The sequence below is a fragment of the Corythoichthys intestinalis genome, chromosome 8, assembly GCF_030265065.1.
Source record: "Corythoichthys intestinalis isolate RoL2023-P3 chromosome 8, ASM3026506v1, whole genome shotgun sequence".
In the NCBI taxonomy this organism is placed as follows: Eukaryota; Metazoa; Chordata; class Actinopteri; order Syngnathiformes; family Syngnathidae; genus Corythoichthys; species Corythoichthys intestinalis.
This window is the reverse complement of record NC_080402.1, coordinates 29,988,972-30,004,666: the sequence shown is the minus strand read 5'-3', so window position 1 is coordinate 30,004,666 and position 15,695 is coordinate 29,988,972.

Genomic DNA, 15,695 nt, shown 5'->3' with positions numbered 1-15,695 from the left:
CGGCTGTTTACTAACGCTACCGAGTCTGTCATTTCGCATGTAGTTCTATATGCATGAGATATCTAGGCGTAGATTGTATGCTGTCGGCTAAGTCAGGAAATATTGGAGCCACCTAGCCTAGCATCGCGTTTGCTACAGCGTCTCAACAAACACTCTTCCCTCTCCCTGTCTGACTTTTCTCGCGTCATTCATCCAACGTATTAACGAACATTGTCTCGTTGCAGAAACGGTGACCAAATCCGAACGGATGAAAAAAAAAACATAATGCACGAAAAACGTGCAGATTTTGAACGTAACATACGGCGTACACATTTAAAAATGAGTGCTCACTTGTACAAATTACGACGAGACCGTACAACTTGACAGGTATGAATTATAGCGGACCGTCACAGTTAGGTAGTAGCACTCTGTAGCACGGGACGTCCAACTATCAGTGGTCAGGGCGAAACTATGTGCTTTAGCGAAATCATATTCGATGGCTTTGCGTGCCATTTCATAAATGTCGGGGATTACGTTGTTGGAGAAATATGTCTGCGAGGGAACAATGTAACGCGGGCCAAGCGTTGCAAATAAATTAACGAAGCCCGCCGTGTGTTTTCACTGGTGTCATCTTCGGGGTTGTCCTACCCTGAGAAAGTGATATCTGTGGGTGATGCCGGCTGAGGTGCCGGAGTCATGTTATAAAAGTGTTGCCATTAGCATGGGGAACAAGCGCTGAGCAATGCTTGCATTTTTTTTTTTTCAATATTTTCTCTCCCTCCCCATTGTAGTCCACGGGGAAACCAAAATGCTGCCACATCGCAGATTTGAAAGAAGCCGGTGCTTCCTCAAAATTCGTTCTCTCCACTCCTCCGCTCGCCATAGCTATTTGTTTTCTGTCTTGTTTCACTTTCACTTCGCTCGTAAGCGAGAGAGGGCGTTACTCGGCTTCTATTACACAGGTGCTTGACAGCGATCTGACATTTACTTGCGGGGCGGGAATTTTTTTTACAGCGGTGCTTCACGTCACACACAGGCACACAGAACTCAATCAATTCATTCCACAAGCATTCGGAATACATTAATTGCAAAACCGATAAGGCGCGGTTCATAAAGGCGTATTGAACCGTACAGGGCGAACCGTACGGTTCGGCTTTGAACCGCAAACCGTTGCACCGCTAGTATGTATATACCTTTAAACAAGGCATTTGAAGAAACAGAGCTTGTTAAATGTATTTGCATGACACAGAAATGATGAGACGCCATCCAGCATCATCAAGAGCTTAATGTTGACTCTTCGCTTTGAATGAGTCTTGAAATTTTGCCTTGAAAGGTTTCCATTTTATTCAGAAACAATAAATTACACATTCAATTGATTTGTTTGTTGTTGTTGTTTTTTTAAATTCAATTTACCCCACAAAAAAATGTGTATTTAAGCAAGCAGTAAAACTCGCAAGCAGGATCCCAAGAGATAAAACCTCTGGCCTCTAAACTTTAGAGTGCTCTAAACTATAGAGGACAAAGAGGTTTTAGAAGCTTTAGCGTCTAAAGTAAGGTACAAGTGTAATGCAGTATGGTAGGCTATGTGAAGTCCATGGTAGCATCATGTAAAACGTGCATACAGGACATTCGACAGTCGGGTTTTTGACATCACTGTTGTGACATACTGTTGAGGAAATATGTGTGGAAACAATTTGAGCAAGTTGGACTGTTTCCAGTTTAAAACAACAAGTCACATACAAATCGTATATTCAAATTTACGATTAAATTAAGCTTTCCCTACGGCAGGGACTAGTTTTGACGTTTCAAATTTTATGTATTACGTACATGAAATCACTAAACCAGATGTTTTTAGGGTGTATAAATTATGTTTGGCTTCAAGACACAACTTCACACAGGCTCATATCTTGCATTGAGAAAGTTGAGGTTACATGCGCGTGAATTTGTTCAGAAGATTCTTGTAAATTACCTTGGTTCACATTACCACAGCAGCGTCTCGCTTTTTAGGCCCAGTCTGGTTTCACTTTCTCCATTTTCATTATGCCTTTGACGAGCGTATCCAAATCTACATGATTGTATCTGTTAGTATGAGAGAGACTGAGAGGGTGACAAAAAGAGAGTGAGAGCAATAATCTAGAAAAGAGCTCTGACAAGTTTGCTATTGAGGCAACACAAATCAGCGACCTAATTAGATAAAGGGGGAAGAGCATGACAAATGTAACAAAGTGAATTTGGAGTAAAGGACGGCCAACCGAATGACTAGAACAACAAAGGAAAATACTTGTAAACTAACTAAAATTTTTAAAATAAATTTCCTAGATCGCATACAGAATAAAATCATCATGATAAGCACGGAGATTCAGAATACTGAAAATGCCTGTGAGTAGGCATTTCCAGCTACTACAGACAATAATAACAGACAGTGTTGGAAGTCAGATAAAGGTCGCATGGTCTACAACAGTCTACAACAGTCCTCAGTTCGACTTCAACTCTAGCATTCATTTCCTCAAGTCTGCAACGTGACTACTAACAGCAGTAACAACTGCATAATAGATGCTGTGATGACAAACTAGTCTGGAGGTGTTAAATATTACAGCACATGCACTGTATTCATTAACAGCAGATCTATCCTACAGGGAACGCATATTATTTTATGAGTAAAAAAAATCAATTCCTCATGAGTGGTAATGTGAGAGACAGTGATACTAATTTGGAGAGAAATTACTGTATGTACATGCACGGTTGAACTGGAGGAGTGAGGATGGTGCCGGGTCGTCCCGGGGTGAAATGAGTGATGTTTGTGTTCATTAGCAGTCCTCCCGTATAGCTCAATAGTTACAGGATAATCATGCCGGCTTGTCCTTGATTGTCATTGGTGAGCTCTGCGGGGCCTTGCCTCCATCTGTGTGTTGTGTGTGCGTGTTTGTGGGGGTGCACGTTTATGTGTGTGTCTGTATAATTGCATGACACTTTGAAAACTTGGAGCAACCCTATACAAATTTTGAGAGAGCATTGTTTCGTCTCGTTCAAATACTTTAAAGCAATCAGATGAATGATTGAAACACACTTTATTAAAATACAGAAATCGCATCAGACTGGACAACTTCATTCATCTATTTCAAACGATGTAGGCTGCACCTTCAACTGTACACCAATTTGTTGCAGGGCACATAGAGTGACAGACGACCATTCCCACCCACAACCAAATCGTAACTGGCGGAAATGTAACGACACAGCCAGCACAAAAGTCAAGTGTATGTGGCACTGCACCATCCACTGAAAGTCTATTCACAAAGGAACAGGTGGAGACACATCAGACTGGACTTCTTCTGGAAACAGACCAAAGCAATCCCAAAACACAAATTCTTGTTACAGTTTTGTTGTCATGCACCGCGTCTGTCATCTTCTTCTCTTTTTTTTTTTTTTTTTTTTTTGTACAATTGTCATTTTTCAGACTTGCCACATTCTTGTAGATGGGCTGATTAAGTTTGTTTTCCAAACATTCATTCACAGATCTAACTTTATCATCCACCATTTTCTTATCTATTTAATCATCCTCTTCTCATCATGTCTCCTATATTGCCTTGAGGTCAATATACCATCAATAAAACTAAACAAATTCAAGGAATTATAAATTATTTTTGTTTACAATTACAGTTGCAGAATGATGGTTCAGCTATACAGCTAAAATGATTCATATATATATATATTTTTTTTCTGTTTCAATTTGCGAAATAAAATTAGTTTTAAAAACAGATCCCCAAACCATAGACTTCATAATGATATTGATGGGACACATTCCCCAGCCCCCACACCTTCAAGTAGGGGGCCGTCCTACACTCCGTTGCAGTCGGTAGAAGTTATTGTCAAAGACATGTGGCGATCAAATGTCGGATTTAGGTTGAAAAAGTACTAAAGATATACCACACACAAACAAGAAGGATTGTCTCAGGAGTGATTTGTTCGAGGATTCAAGGTAATTATTTTTCGTACCATGTATGAATTTTGAAACGTTAAGAAAGGGATCAATGGGAGAAATTAACCGCTACGGTATTGGCGTCAAATTCGAAATATTTACGTAAAATAAATGCAAATACCCCATTTTTTTGCTTCTAACCAAGAATCGAGACTATTTTATGTTCATATCTATAAAGAATTCAGGGATTTAAGCATTTATTCACAAGAATTTTCAACGTAAAAAACTCTTAGTGGTGATAAGGCAGCTCCACAGTGGCTTAAAGACTAGCAGCACATTTGACATATTTCCGTAAAATAAATACTAAATGCTAAGGGTGTAACCGTACATGTATTCGTATTGAACCCTTACGGTACTTGGTGCTCGGTTCGGAACGGAGGCGTACCGAACGAGTTTTTGATGTAATGTAACCATTTTTCGAAGCTGTGAGTCGATCAGGTTACAGTTTCTTTGTGTAGATTATATTTACTCCGTCTTCTCGACTATAATGAGGATCAACACGGTAGGACAGTATGAAATGTCAACGGCGCGACAACGTGGCCACCGCGAGAACGCAGTGAAACGCGGCCGTTAAAGTCAATCAGCCAATGCACACCAGTGGCAGTGCGGCCACGTGTTATACGTGTCCCAGAAGCGGCTCAACACGATGCACGCGAAAAAAACGGCAGAGTTTATTATTTGACGCGAGACGCGGCCCTCCTGCATCAATTCTACTAGCTAGCAGACCGGGCAGACCGGAAGTCACTCGTGTAAAAATACGGTGGATCCGGTCGATTTTCAAACTAATATGCAATCGTAACCCACTTTTTGAGTCCATCAAATCTCTTGAGTGGTAGATCGGGGCACAGTTGACTTGTCTTTGTTGATTTTTAGTTTTCTTCTCTGCTATAATAATAACCAACACAGCCCCGTGTTCAATACAAAACCCTCCTACCACAACAAAACAAGTAGGAACAAATATTCACATAGGAATTAAAGTTATACAACATAAAACATACAATATAAATGAATACTACATCACATTTGTAAAATTCAAACACATGATAAAATAAATAATAGCCCATTTAAATAAAATAAATTGAAATGAGCTAAAACACCTGTAATTAAGTAATAATAATACACAGATCCTGCTTACACATTTGAATTTATCAATTTCTGTGTGGCGCTTTAACTTGAGAAAATCCACCAATAAAGCTTTTGAAAACCGTTCATAAGAAAAAAAAAATCATTGAGGCATTTCATTTGTAAAATACATGTTAAAATCTTTGTCATTGGGATTGCTTTTCTCTTTAGCACATAACTTCTATTTTCTTCTTTCTTTCAGAAGGAAAGCTGACCAATACACGGGGTCTGAAAGGCAAATTGTTGTTGGATTATTATCTTTAAATACCCGCTACTTTTTGAGCAGAATTCTAGCTTTGTATAGGCTACTGTTCCTATTGTTGAAAGCACAAAAGTGTGTAATAAACAACTAGCACATTTATATTTTGCATTTTGTTTTCTTACTCTAAAACACACACCTGGTAAGAAATGTCTTGATGAGAAGCATTGTCTGATATGCATCATGGCTCGGTCAAAAGAGATGTCTGAAGACCTGCAATCAAGGATTGTTGATTTGTATAAAGCTGGGAAAGGATTCAAAACCATCTCTAAAAGTCTGGATGTTCATCAATTGACAGTCAGAGATGTTGTCTACAAATGGAGAGAGTTTGGCACTGTTGCTTCTCTCCCAAGGAGTGGCCGTCCAACAGAGATGACGCCAAGTGTTCGGCGCAGAATACTCAGGGAGGTAAAAAAGAACCCTAGAGTGTCTGCTAAAGACTTACAGAAACCACTGGCACAGTCCAATATCTCTGTGCACACATCAACTACATGTAAACTATGGCCAAGAATGGTGTTCACGGGAGGACTCCACGGAGGAGACCACTGCTGTCTAAAAAAACAGTGTTGCTTGTTTGATGTTCGCAAAAAGGCACGTGGACACTCCACAGAAGTTTTGGCAAAATATTTTGTGGACTTCAACCAAAGGTGAATTGTTTGGGAGTAACACATAACGTCATGTGTGGAGGAAAAAGGAAACAGCTCAACAACATCAACACCTCATCCCGACCGTGAAGCATGGTGAAGGGAGCATCATAATATGGGGCTGTTTTGCTTCCTCAGGGCCTGGACAACTTGCAATCAATAATGGAATGATTAATTCAAAGGTTTATCCGGATGTTTTGCAGGAAAACCTGAGGTCGTCTGTCAGATAGTTGAAGCTAAAAAGAGGATGGATGATGCAACAAGACAATGATCCAAAACAAAGAAGTAAATCAGTTTCAGAATGAACAATGAACAAATGAACAAAATACACGTTCTGGTGTGGCCAAGTCAAAGTCCAGACTTGAACCCCATTGAGATGCTGTGGCATGACCTAAAGACAGCGATTCATGCCAGACATCCCAGGAAGCTGACTGAACTACAGCAGTTTTGTAGAGAAGAATGGGCCGAGATTAGTTCTGATCGATGTGCCAGACTGATCTGCAGCTACAGGAAGCGTCTGGTTGAAATTATTGCTGCCAAAGGGGAGCCACACAATATTAAATGTGATGGTTCACTTACTTATTTTCCCCTCTTCTGTCATTGTTTGCATACTAACGTCATTAAAATATGAAAACCTATAAATTTTTGGGTGGTTTTAGTTAAAGCAGACACTGGTTTTTCATCTGTGTGATTTTGACAAAGATCAGGTCACATTTGATGGTGATTTTATGCAGAAATGTGAGAAATTCCATAAGGTTCAGGTACTTTTTCATACCACTGTAAGTTCCCTAAGCAATACTAAAAATCATCTTACCCTATGTGTAGATGGCGTCTTTAATGACGATTAGCATTCCAGTAGACTCTGACTCTGATCACACCACAGTGCTGTAGAGATCAGGTCACATTTGATGGGGTTTTAATGCAGAAATGTGAGAAATTCCAAAAGGTTCAGATACTTTTTCATACCACTCAACACACTTAATAAACATACTGAGACTAGACTTGACTGTTGCTATTTTAAATAGTTTTTGGAGTTTTTTTCCCCAACAATTCACATAGCCGTATGGCAGATGATGAGAGTTCTCTAGAATACAAATCCCAAGTGACATCAACTGGAGTAGCTGTGAAAGGCCTGTCATTAGTGGACTTGACAGAGGACCACCGTGTCCAGTGACGATAAGAAAATTAGGCAATCGAAAAGACAAATCATCATGTGCTATCACATCAAATCGGTCCGGATGGTTCACAGCCTGGCATCACATCACACAACATTTCCACGCACGTCAGTGGGACTCTCAATCAAATGGCTCATAATAGGACCGGAAAGTTCCACATGTGGCTTTTCTGCAAGGCCTTTTTGCATATTCTTCTCTTACAGGAATCCTGCCTTGCTCTTTTTACTGTTTTACAATACATTAAACCACTAATGAGAGAACTTATCATTTTTTATTAGTCAAACATAATTGAAGTTGAATACAACCGAAATGTAATTGAAAAATGTTATGTTGTGTATTTAATTCAGTCTAAATTTCACATTCATCTAAAGCAGTAGTTCTTAACCTTGGTAAAAGTACCGAACCCAATGAGTTTCACAGGTTACATTCACCGAACCCTTCGAGATTTCATAGTAAAGCCATTTTTTCATGAATTCAAAACCTAGCAAGCTAAGATTTAAGAGAATTCCTGTTCGAATTTCTTCAAGACTTCTGATTTACTATAAATATTTTGCTTTTTGCTGTTGATATTCACGTTGGTAAATTAAATGAAACTCATTTCATTTCACACTGTTCCTTTTCATTTTATTCCCATTTTGTTGCCGCATCCTTGCATCACATACTATTTTCATGACGTAAAATGACGCAACTGTTATTTATTTATTTATTTAAATTATCTACGCAGTTAACGCAGCCTGTAGGTCTGCTATACTTCCTCATCCTGAGTGCGAATCACCCTTCCACTGAGCAAATTGATTTCTCCTATTGGATAGAGGGCTAGCAGTTGAAAGAAATGGAATAAAGCCAGTAATTTGAGGGCAAACAATTCCAAAACCTGGTCAAAAAGGCCACTTTGCCTAGATTTAGTCAGCATACAAAATAGGGTCCTTAACCTTCACTGAACCCCTGGGGTTCAATCATACCTCAAATAAGAACCACTGCTCTAGAGTATACCAATGTACTACTGGTCGTATCGTACCACACATTGAAAACTGTGATTAATGATTGTGGTCTAAAAGACAAACTACAGTGGTACCTCGACATACGATCGCTTCGACACATGATCTTTTCGACAGCCGACGTAAAATTTGACTCGCCATTTGTTTCTACATCCGACAACATGCTCGAAATACGACAACATGACAGCACCGCAGTCGAACACAAGGGGGATTTTCTTGTGTGAGAAATCAATACAGGTTTCAAAAAGGTTGGTACAGGTGGTGAAACAAGGAAAAAAGTGACGCTTATCTTCTAAATCAGGGGTCTGCAAACCGGTCCTCAAGGGCCGCTGTGGGTCCTGGTTTTTGTTCCAACCGATCGCGTACGGACAGTTTAACCAATGAAATTTCTGCTAAAGCAAGCAGCACTTGATTGCAACCAACTGATTACACTTGTAAGACACCAGATTGGTGCATATGTGTTGTCTTGTTTTTTTGGAATGAAATCCTGCACCCACTGTGGCCCTATGGGGAATAGTATGGAGACCACCTTTCTAAATGAAGATGCAAATTATAGAGAAATATGAGCGTGGGGTGCGCATCCGTGAACTGGTTCAACAGTACATCTCCACTGTCCTCCTCCGACCACTGTTCGCCAGTCTTAAGTTAAGGTGACAATTATTATTGTGGTAAAATCGCCACAGAAATCGCTAGCTTGATCACGTTTTTATCATTTATTTCACAACTTATCCAGCACAAAACGCTTACTGCAATTGACAATGTTCTCAAGAAAATATTGGAAACGAAAGTAAACTCAAACTCGCCCCTCCCTCTCTCTGTCAAGTCAGCCACGCGGTGCGTTCAGGTACAGCAAAAAACGTCCGTCATATTAGAACCCGATTCGTTACATTATTGCAGGAATAATTATTAATATTATTATTATATTATTGCGATTTTTATTTATAATTCATTTGTTTTGCTATGTGTAATTGCCATTTGTAGTAGTACTAGCAGTATTTATTGAGGATGTGGTGTTGGTTTTTGGGCTGTGGAACGGATTAATGGAATTATAATGTTTTCCTATGGGAAAATTCTGATCCACATACAACCATTTCGATTTACAACCAAGGTCTTGGAACGAATTACCTTTGTATGTTGAGGTACCACTGTACTTAAGCACACGAGTCACAATAAACTCCAATTCTTGTAGGGACTGAAAATGACTTAACCATAATGCATTGCAGTCAAAAGGAAACTATACAAGAAAAATTTTGTATTTGTTTGAAAAAGTAGTATTTCAGAAGTGCTTGAATTGAATGAACTGACCCAGAGCTGTCCTTCATAATACTAAAAACTCCCTACTGTAATTGAATTTGCTCATAAACCGAGTTTAAGGGAGGGACAGGGCCCCCTGTTGGCTGAAAAGTCTCATTGCATGTCATTGGCTTTTCCCTATATGATTATAAAATTTAGAGTATTCCGGTAAAATATTATCTAAAAAAGTTATAAAGCAATAAAACAAAAAACAAAAAGGAATGAACTGAACAAAAAAACAAAGACATATTTTTATAATGGGTCAAAATTATTTTTCGAACAGATCATGTGACTAGCACCTTAGACAGTCATTTGCTTTGCTTAGCCAAAACCACCCAAGGACAGAAGAGGCAAGTTGGATACACATAATTTTTTCAAACCTAAGATTTCAAAAGTGACAACAACTACTGAGCAAGAACCAATTGGATTGAAAATGTGGACCATGAAACGCCAGGCAGCACCGACAAAATGGTGACCGGAGTTTCAATTTGCCCCACTAAAAACGGTGTCTTGCCAATGTCGTTACCCCCGTCAAAAATGGTATCCTCTGTCTGTGGGAGCGCACACACATACATTAGTTATGAGTTGTGTCAACTTAAACAATTGAAGCCAGAAAACAACCACAGTTATATATTTTGGACATCGACATTTATTAAACTGGAGAAACTCCATACAGGATTTTATTTACAGTAATAACAGTTATTGGTCATCCTACGAGTAAAACAGTAAAACATTCCGCAGTGGCTCTGCCCAGGGGATACAATTTTTGACGGGGGTAACTACCTTGGCATGACACCGACGCGTGTACCATATTCAGTGGATGACAATCTTAGCAAAAAATATAGCTGTCATAAACAGCCTGATTTAGAATTCCCCTCAAGAATGATGCGAAACATAAAAAGGCTCATTTTCAACTTATTATACTGTAAATAGTCTTGTAAGTTAATTTTATTACTGACATTGCATTTCGGGGTCATCAACATGTTGTGACCCCCTGCCCCAAAAGTCAAACTTTGCTTCACAATTTTGGGCCTGTATAGGGTGCGGAATAACAAGCGCTTCCTTGAAATAAACCAGTAGAAGTGGCCTAAAAGCAAGCAGAAGGTTATTTATATATTTCCTAGTAAAGTGGAACAAAAGAAGAGAACACCTCCTTGTTGTAAGTCAAGAGACAAAGCAGGTAGTGACAGTGTTGTATTTCAACCACAGTGAATATTTCAAGAGCACTTCTCCACTGAAAGTTATACGGCATCAGCGGTAGTAAAAAGCCACTTAGTTCGATCAACCTGTCTCGCTCAACCATCTGAAACTCAAATGACACAAACATCTTCATTGAATCTCACAATGATTCTTTTTTTTACTTTGTAAATTTCATACTATTGGAAGACATTGCAAAAATATGTCAAACATCTTCTAGAGAAATAAATGTAGCCAAAAATCAAAACTATTCAATCTAAAGAAACCTGCTACTCTCATTAGGTCTGGGGGTGGGGGATTTTGCAGATAGTAATCATGAGAGCACAATATTGGTGCTAACCGGCCTGATATTTTATATTATGTTTAAAATCATAACACTTTAATGGACTATAGGCATGTGATGCAAAAAATAAAAAATAAAAATAAAAAAATAATTGAAAACAACCTAACATGAGAACTAAATTACAATGGAGGTATGTCAGGGAGATTATTTTACTGAACAGAAATTTTAAGTAGCAATATACTGTCCTCTAGTGGTTGAAAACAACCTAACATGAGAACTAAATTACAATGGAGGTATGTCAGGGAGATTATTTTACTGAACAGAAATTTTAAGTAGCAATATACTGTCCTCTAGTGGGCAGTAGTGTTGGTGCAAGACTTTAGAATTCACCTCCGCTTGTAAAAAAATACAAATGAAATGCAAACTAGAAAGAAAATATGTCAAAACTGATGACCTGTTGTAAGTTATTTTACAGTGTCTCGATTTAATATTGACTTCAATGTCGTTGTTATATCATGTGTGCATTCACACACTTTTTTTCTTTCTAACTGTAAACGTCCTTGGACTTTTTGTTCCTTTGGATTAACAACATCATCTGGTTAAAAGATTCAACATAACCTGCCTATATAGAAGAAAACTTTAAAGGTGCAGCTATATAAAATAACTTTCTGAGTCAGTTTTGAGACAGGAGGTGGGGAGGGTCTAATAGTTAAACCATATAAAGTAATGTCTAAGAAAAAGTTGGTAATGTCAATTAAAATGATACTAATAGATTTAAGGCATTATGAACGGTAAAACCCATCCTAATACAAAGACACAATCTTCAAAACCTGGCTAGCCGTTACATACCTTTTCAGCAAGTAGTATTGTCATTGTTGAGCTCTTTCCTGAATTTGGAGGTTTTTCTTCTGCGTTCATTTTTTTAAAAACACCATGCTGAAATCATTTTATACCCAATGTATGTCCCAACATTATTCATAAATGTACTGTAGGCTCAGGGAAAAATGCAGGCAGCCACCCACATAATCATTTCATCATCAAAATGAAAAACCAATGCACTTAAGTTTTATGTAATTAAAAAAAAAAAAAAAAAAAAAAACGGCTAGCTACATGCAACCAAAGCCAAAAGATGAATTTTATAAAGCAAGTATAAACTGTCATACATTTTATTGGAAAGAAGAAAGAACGAGAGAAAGAGAAAGAAAGAAAGAAAGAAAGAAAGAAAGAAAGAAAGAAAGAAAGAAAGGAGAGAAAAAAAAAAAAGAATAATCAGAACAAAATGTTTGTTTGATCGTGCTCCTCTGAGGACTTCATAGAAGCTAAACTGTAAACTGAGGGGAAAAAAGGGCTCCCCAACCTTGCTCTAAATGAATTTCTTTTTAAATATTAAGAAATCAATAAAAACTTCATTCCCTTAAGAGAAAAATATTCAAGGAAACAACAAAAGAATACAATACTGCAAAGTTGCTCAATACGCAGCAAGCTAATATGAATTATAAAAGGAGGCACTTGGAGAATTTAAATGTATTTTAAAGCCAATAAATGAATTACAATATAATCAAGCATTAGTATACAGTATGTTGCCGTTCTTGATTCAATAAACATTGTTTTACAGTGTTTTACTGTAGTTCATTAGGAATAGGAAGCAGCACTGTCTTTTATAGGCCACAAATTTGGACACAGATCTTTAGCTGCACTGAAATGTTAATAAATGTATTATTATTCCTGCCAGGTCACTTGCTGTCCATCGCTTCCTGTGTCCTGGTTGGCCTTGCTCCATTTCGGAGGATAAGCTGACCTGATTTGACACAGATGCTGGGTCTGAGACTGTAGCAGAAAGAACTGCATCGTGGCAGAATATCAAGAGCAAACACTGATATTACTGTGATTACTGTGTGGGGTTGGTGGTGCGTCCCCTCTTCCCATTCCTGAGGGCCGGTTGATTGGAGCGCGGATCCCGGGGGGGGGGTTGATGTGACAATGGCACCTTTGCTGGGTCGCGGAAGGAGGGATGGGCTGCAGTGCACACCCCCGACCCCCCAGCCCGGGCTGGCTGGGTGGGGGACATGGCCTTGGGTTGGCGTCCGCTTGTCTGCGTGGCTGTCGCGTGTTTGATGGGGCTGACGCGCGGCTGGATGTGATTGGGCACGCTCGTGTGGGGTCCCGGTGCTGGAATTGGCAATGGGGCAGCGTAGGGTCGGGTGCCAACGAGCTTACACTCACAAGGGATTCACACGATTACTGGTTTCTAGCTCACTGAGCTGATTTGTGTACAGTCTGAATCACTTAGCTTACAGAGTCCCCCACCCCCTCCCCTTCTTTTCCTGGTCAACAGGCCCCCCACATGGTGTCAACCAACGGTTGTGGTGTCACATCTTGCTAACGATAGCACCAATATTTTCCATAGTTAGTGTAGGCGTTCAATGTATTTCTTGTTGTTGTTGTTTGTGTTTCTTTTCTTTCTTTTCTTTTCTTTTCTTCTGTTCCCCATAACCCCTTCCTGTTCGCTGCTTTGACATAATAAACGAGGTATGTTGAATGACCACAATGGGAGTATGTCATACTCTCAATGTGAAACATTAAAACTGTTCAGACCATCTGGACACTTAGACTTCCATTTATCTGTGTCAAACTGCCCAACAGCACAGGTTAGAAAAAAAAAAAAAAAAGAAATTTTGCAGCAGCGCATCTGTTGATTTTTCGGCCGTACTCCTCGCTTTGGTTATAGCGATAATTTAAAAGATATTTGCTTGTTGCTCACTGACTAACATTGCAACTCAGAAATAATTTCATATGATTAAAAAATTCTCTCATCCACATGTTCCCATAACATCCGCGGCAAATAGGCTCAGCAATTTGGTGGGCAATTATGACTTGTAAGCAACCAGTTTTAAAGAATTGGGAAATTTATTGGTCACACTCGTGTGAGTGAATGAGAAATATTCTGGCATTCGCTCGAAATTTATGGGGAAGATCATGCACTCTGTGAGAGGAGCCCTGCTGCATTTTCTCTCTCCTTCGGCCTCTGTCTCATCCTCTACCCATGAGCTGTTTTCTCCATGCATTTGGGTAACACTGACATTTTTCCCAAGCTCACAGGTCAGTGTTGACATCTCAGTCTGTCGAGTTGTGAGTTAGCAGCAGATGCAAATGCATGGTTTTTAATTCAGCTCGAACATGTGTCACAATACTATTGTCCACTACTACTAGACAGGATTGTGACGCGTGAATTTTGCAATCTTGATATTGATCCGTGTATCGTTATGGGCTTACTTATGAGGTTAGGCTAAGATGTCATTTTGTCTACAAGAGTCAGAGTGTCAATCAAAACCGAGCTTTATGATATGATGAGGCAGAATTTCTGATAAGAGATCTTGCAATAAGATGAAAAGAGTTTTCCATTGGGTGAATTTGAGCAATATGATACATTTCTAATTTCACAGATCCTACCGCTGAGCACTCACAACCTGAATAATGCATCATTCTCCTTGCCAGCTACTTCACATTCAAAAATGCAAATTTTTGAAAAGCCCTGTAACTGAAATATAAAGAGTTAGAAAACACTCGATGTGTCACTACACTTGCCTTAGGAGGTGGTCTGAAGAATACCATCTGAACTCAAAATGGGTCACTTTACTCCCTTGGAACTTGTAAATGGGTCGCATATCAAGAATATCGTTCAATTATTTTTAGAATTTAAGGGATCATTCTTAAGGTTACAAAAAAGGAGAGTACATTGAACAAATACTGTTTTTGAGACTGAAGGGAAAAAAGTCATTTTTTTTCTTTTTACAGGTTATTTAATTCTCTTTAACAAATGGAGATGACAACAGACAATTCAGGAAAAAAAAGAAAGTACTGAGTTTACATTTAGTGGGGAAAGAAAAGCAAAGCCGGCCAGCCGAGACACACGTCTCCGGGAGGGACTCCCAAGAAGATTAAAAAAAAAAAATTAAATTAAATTCATATTGTTTATACAGTCTATTTCTCAAGCAGTGGCCAAGCGCCAACCCCTTAGATAAAAACCAGTTGGAAAGTTTTATCACACTAACCTAGAGCAAGAGTCCTTGTCCTGTTACTAGACGTTCACATAAACACAGTCATGAAAACAAAGAATTATTATGTGCAACGATGTGAAATGAACAGATATATGTTCAAGTGAATAAATGGAAATATATATCTACAAGATCTACTAGTCGACTGTGATCAATGTATTTATTGGGTACCTCTGCTGTTTGCCATATCCATATACCATACCCACAAATCTACATATCCACCGCCACCATAACCCTAACCATAACCATACCATTCCATACCCATTCCATATGCTGGTGGCAAGATTCCCTTTGGAGCTTATCAGAGCTGCACAATAGCTCTGCTGTTGCACAAAAACCTCTGAAGCCATGCGGCCATGTGTGGGTGTTCATGAAGTGTGACATGCAAGCAGACAGCTCAAGCCGTGTGGGATGCTGAAAAACATTCATAGCCCAGCGGTTATTGAGGTTACAGAAAGGTTACAGGGTCGTCTATAAACAAAATTCACCACAATATTATTTGGTACATATTCATCCATCTGTCCATTTTCTATCACGCATGTTTTCATTTGGGTTGCAGGTGGAGGCAAAAGGAGAGGTACGTAATATTGACAAACAACCTTTCTCACTCACATTCACATGTAAGGACCACTTAAAATAATGTATATTCAAAAATCAAACATGCAGAAAGGTGCAGGCATAAGGCAAGGCAAGGCAAGGCAAATTTACAGTGGT